We start from the raw sequence: 6,174 nt of genomic DNA on the forward strand, positions 1-6,174 counted from the left end.
AGCATTCCTCTGAGTCCCGAGGGGTTCATTTACTAATTCCAGATAGCTGTAGTAGTATTTTTTTTCTCCTCTCAAAATACTTTTATATCTCTTAATTCCTTCATCCTCTTAAGAATGCCTTGGGCTTAGAGAGTTGGCAAGAACACTATTTGCAAATGAGGAAACTGAGGCACAGAATTGCAAATTGAGTTGTTCAGGAATTGACTGGCAGTGATAGAGCTGATTTCCAATAATCTGCAGAGTATCATGTTCAATTTTGCTCATGTGGCTAGAAAATCTTTGGACGTATTAATCAATGAGTATAGAGAATTCCCCATAGTTCCTTTTCCTTTATTCAAGCTAATAGCAGAGCTCTCTGCTCAGTACCCCAGGGTAAGTATGTGGTTCAAAAAGTAAAATTAGCACTGGAGAATTCCACGAGTTTCTGGAAGAAGTAGGAAGGAAAGTAGAAGAGCAGAGATGGGGTGTTGGAAAGGTGCGGCAGAGACTTAAGAGGATGGAGAAACATGGAAAGAGAAGACTGCCCTCAGACCAGAAAAGGACTCCCTGAGATTTGGGAAGAGTGGGAAGAGAGGGCTGTGTCCCAAATCAGCAGGGATCCAGACCCCCACTTCCTGGCACTGCAACCAAGGAGGAGGCCAGACCCCAAGAGGAATTGCTGTGCGAGGTTCACACCCTGGACTCAACAAAGATTTTCAGAGCCCCGGTATATTCAGGAAGTTACAGTGTCCCAACAACTGAAAGGCTCATGAGGACAAACACATAGGATGTCTCAGTTTAGAGACGATGAGCAATCACAGAGGTCCCCGCAATTCTCCCCATGTCCCAAACTCAGCACTGAGTAATACCTGGATCACTGACCCAAGTCCAGGAGGCAGAGGCTGGGGGGCAGGGGGCAGTGTAAAGGGGGAATCCTCAGAATGGCTATTAAGTATCTATCAGAGGAAGAGTGACTCTGACTTACAGGATATAAAGTAAGTGATATCTCACACACCTGAGTTTGAGGCTGAGCTTTAAACTTGTAATATTTGTTTTGTGTTGGGCTGCACCCTGCAGGCCAATAAGGCCTGCACTTGCCCAGCTTTAAGCCTGAAGAAAGAGCCTGGAGTCAGCAACAGAGACCTCAGTGGCTTAATGAATGGGGAAGCTTACACGTCTGAAGCAAGGTCCTGGAGCAACATCCCACCATATGTGTCGTGGATGGTGGCAGGCAGGCAGGACGTGGAGGCAGTCTTCACTCCCAGGGAGAAGGGGAGACTATCAGTTATAAGGGAATTGATGTCAGGTGGGCTCATTAGTTACCAGGGAAACCAGTAGAAGGGCACGCCCCTCACCCCCCCTTTGATAAGAACAATCACCAGCTGGGGGGTGGGGCAAGTATGTAGGAAGGTCAGTCACGTGCATAGGGTGTAGGTGAAGCAGGGACTGGTGGAGCAGGGGATGTACAGAGAACAAGAGAACAGCCATCTTGAGGGCCCTGACCATACATTTTGGTACCAGCAACATTCTTGAACCAGGGAGAGTCTTAGGTAAAAGAAGTGAAAATTTCTCTAGACTCTTCCATCCTGAAATGCTGGTGCCCCTCCAGGGCTTTCCTCTACTGCCTCCTGGCTCCAGGGCTGCATCTTCCTAGATGCTTGCTCAAGGCACACCTTCCACTACCACCATCAACACACCACCCTAGAATACCAACTAGATTATTTAATAATCTTCATCGTTCTTCTCTCCACCCAACCCCTAGGAGCTATAACACCCAAAGCACAACTTCCATCAGAAAGAACAGATGACCCTTCAGAAATTCTCAAATAAGGATGTAGGAGTAGGGATCCAGATGTAGGGATCTAAATAGAATGATAGGAATAGAAGTGAGGCATGAGGTTCTTATGTTGACCAAAATGGACATGGTAGGAAGAGCTCAAGAAGAGCACCTTCAAAAGCAGGGCATGGTTGTTAGGATGCTGTAGACACATAAGCCATGCAGGACAAAAGGTTCAGAACCACTGCATTATGTTAACTCATAAAAGGCTTTGGAACTATGGAAAGTCAGGAGAGCAAGGAAGATCCCAGCTCTACCATTTATTTACATTGTGCAAGTTAGGACAAGCATCGCAGGTCATTGTTATCTCACAGGGTGATACTAATATAGCAAGAGCAGCATCTCATCATTATTATTTCTATACTACCACTTACAGGTAATTCTTAATTGAGAATTTATCATAGAATAGGTATTGTTTTAAGCTACACACAAACTGTTTTGTAGAATTATTTTTATTCCTAGTTTCATATGAGGAAACTAAGGTAAAGAGAGGTTTAACGGTTTGCCCACACAGACACAGAGAGTAAACCCTGTGTGTGAAGTGAGAGCTCTGAACCACTCTGCTGTCCTGTGCATAGAGGGGTTAGGAGGATTACAGGAGACAATCTAGGACAGTGTTACACACATATTAAGCCATGACAAGGGGATATAATCATAAGAAAACCAGGTTCCTTCCCAATTCATGATGTATTGGTCAAGGTTCTTGGTTGTAAAGAGGCAACATACCTCTGGGAAATCTAAGCAGCAGGGAGTTTACCCAAAGGATATCGAGTGACTCAGAACCATGGAAGGCCTGGCCAACAAGACTTGGGTGGACAGTAAGGGCAGGGAGGCATAGTGAAGTCCCTGCCATAAGAACAATCTACTCAGGACCCACCACCAGGCCTGTTGACTCCAGCCACTGACCACGGCTCCACAGAGCTTTGCCACCCCCAGACCCTCCCTGCTATGCTGCCTGACTCTAACACAGTCACAGCCACTGGGCAGAAGGTCTGTCTAACACCCACCCCCCTGCCCTGCATCTTTTGTCTCTCCTTCAAGTTCTAAGGGCTCAGTCAAAAGCAGTTGATGCACCACACTTAGGTCACAGACTCACTCCTTATCTTGCTAGGGATCTATCACAGTCAGCTATTGCCACAATAATGCTGCATAACAAACCACCCCAAAACTCAAGAGCTTGTGTCAATAAGCATCTGCTTTTCTGGCTCACTACAGGTCAGCTGGGGTAGCTCTGCTTCAGACTGCAGGTCAGTGGGGATCAGGTCTGCTCCTTGAGTCTCCCATCCTCCTTATTGGCTATAAGGGGCATGTTTTTCTCAGGTACAACATCCTCAGTGCAAGAGCATAGCTGAAACACATGATGCCTCTTGAGGCCCTGGTTTCAAACTAGCATATTGCCACTTCTACCTATATCCCATTGGCCAAAGAAAGCCATGTGGCCAATCCCAACATCAACAGAGTAGGGAAATGCACTCTCCTCACTTAATGGGAGGGACTGCAAAGTCACATGACAAAGGGCATGGGTGTATATAATTCTAATGAGGGAGGGGGTAACATATTGTGAATTCATTCTATCACATGGGCCATAAAGAAGGGATATGTTTTCATTCACCAAAAAGTAGAAATGGTGTTCAGCTTCTACTCAGCCAAGATCAGCTTCTACTCAGCCCACTACTCATTTCAAGGGGCAGGCCTTCTGGAGACAAGGGGATCAGACTGAGGAACCTCAGAAATGAGGAATCCTCCCACTTCACACCATGAGTTACAATCCCAGCACGAGGTCCATCTTAGAATCAAGATTCTACTGTAAGCTTTTGAAGATGTGTACTTATTTGGTATGTTTCAGCTTGTGATACCCATCAATTGTGTTATTTCCCTGGATGATTTTTTTTTCAATTCTTATTAGAAATGACAGCTCTTTTATTAAAAAGCAGGAAATATGATATTGAAGGAAAATACAAGCAACAGTAACCGGGTAATAAAGGATATGAAAGTCCTATCTTGCAATAAGAGAAGAACTAACCACATCTTTAGAAGATTTGCACTTTAAGTGGTTTATTAAATCTGACACCTGGCCGGCAATCACCACCAATTATTTGGTCATTGTGTCAGTTCCATTTAAAGTGAGAAAGTTACTGATGGCAACAGCTTATTTTTAATAACTGATTCCAGAGAAAACCATTTTGTGTCCAATTGCTACTTCCTGACCTCCTGAACTCCAAAGGAAAGACTCATACCTGTGGGGTTACTGACGTGAACCCCAACCCAGGAGAGCAGTCACAAGATGCTATTGCAGGCTGACAATAAGTTATGTATCCCCTCAACTGCTCATCCATCCTATAAACACATGGGTGCAACCACTTGATGCTAGCCCCTGCAGCAAATTCCTCCTAAATATGCCACATTCACCTAAAATGCTGAGCCTGAAAACTCCCACCCCCATTATGAAGAGGAGTTCATCCTCGGAGCAGGAAGAGATTTCACAGTTTCTTGTGGGGTGGTGATTATGCGTGAGGAAATGCAATTTTCCAGGTCTATAAATCAACCCCCGCTTTACTCATTTAATAAAGAGCTGAGTGTTTTTGTTTGATTGCCTTTGTTTAAATTTGTGTTCCTTGGGATGAAGAAATGGCTCTCAAGTCCCAGGAACACTGGCAGGACAGCATCTTACCTGCACAGGTTAGTGCATGCCATTGGGGGAATAACTCCCATCTTAAGTTGCCCAACTTAAATGAAGTCACCTTTTTAAAATCCACATTTCTTTCTATTTTAAAGCCCCACCTCTTATAAATTACATCAAATTTATATAATTTAGGGACTAAGTATTTTATACCTTAATATACTTCTCTTCTACTTCTAGGCACTTGTGTTTAATATTATGTTCAAGCCTCCCCCTACCCCCCAAGTTCCTTGCTTGACTTGACTTTTTTTATTCTCTGACTCCCTTAACTCACTATTATGATTCTGGAATCTAAACAACAGCAACAACAAAAACCCAGAAAGCATAAATTTAAGACGTTTTAACCATCCAATCTACCAAGATGTCTGGATAGATAAGGTGTCCAGATTCAGGTTTGGTGTAGAGTAACTACTGGTAAGAGATGAGACTGAGGCCATCTTTTTCAAATTTTGTCAATTTTGATGGAGTAGGAGAGAAGGGAGAGATGGGGGAAGAAGGAAGACATTAGGGGAATCCTACATATTCTTCTTTTTATTTACTTATTTATTTATTTTATTTTTGGCTACATTGGGTCTTCGTTGCTGCACACGGGCTTTCTCTAGTCATGGAAAGCGGGGGCTACTCTTCGTTGCAGTGCGTGTGCTTCTCATTGCGGTGGCTTCTCTTGTTGCAGAGCACAGGCTCTAGGCATGCGGGCTTCAGTAGTTGTGGCACACGGGCTCAGTAGTTGTGGCTCGCGGGCTCTAGAGCGCAGGCTCAGTAGTTGTGGCGCACGGGCTTAGTTGCTCCGCAGCATGTGGGATCTTCCCGGACCAGGGCTGGAACCTGTGTCCCCTGCGTTAACCACTGCACCACCAGGGGAGTCCCTGGATATTCTTATTCAAACAGACAGGCAAACAAAGACTGAGAGGACCTTTAAACCTTGTGGTAAAGGCTTCTCACTTGAGGCAACACATGTCATCATCTGACTCGAGCTCTGAGCCTCTGTCTCTTCAGCATGAGCACAGCTGCTTCAGGAGAGAGAGACCGAAATAGAAAACCAGCCATGGTAATGAAATGTGATGACTTGCTTGAGAAAAGACATGTTTGATGTGTTTTCCAACTGGATGTTTCTAAAATTTATGGCAGTTTCAGACAAGATTTCCAAAGAAGTCCTTTCTCTTACTCATTTCAAGCTTCTAAGTCTATACTACCCTTATCACTGCTGCAGAGAGGCATCAAAGAAAACGTTTCTTCCCAACAGGGTTCACAAATTACATTTCACTCTTCGGAAGATGTGTCTCTCCTTGGCAAACTCGGGTCTCTCTCAGATGGCTCTCACCCACATTCCCCAGCAGCGCCACCCCTTATTGTAGGTAAATTACTTGCTCCCTCGAGGCCTCGGTTTTCTCATCTGTGCAATGAAGAGGTTCAGCTGAAAAATCTTTAAGCCCCCTTCAACATGTAACAACATTCAGAGACCCAGATTTTACAGCAAGCCTGAAGGCTTTCTGAAGGACATATCATATCCATAAGAGTGGGGAGAGGGACGTTCTAGAAACATGAAGAGAAAAAACAAAGAGATGTTTTAAATAAGGATTGAGCTTCTAGTAATAGCCAAGGAAACATCCTGCCCCACATAGGATAAATCCTCTACATTATCCACAGAGAATAAACCCTCCACAGGTAGCTACTAGGA

This window comes from Balaenoptera musculus, chromosome 2 (genome assembly GCF_009873245.2).
Source record: "Balaenoptera musculus isolate JJ_BM4_2016_0621 chromosome 2, mBalMus1.pri.v3, whole genome shotgun sequence".
NCBI classification, from domain to species: domain Eukaryota; kingdom Metazoa; phylum Chordata; class Mammalia; order Artiodactyla; family Balaenopteridae; genus Balaenoptera; species Balaenoptera musculus.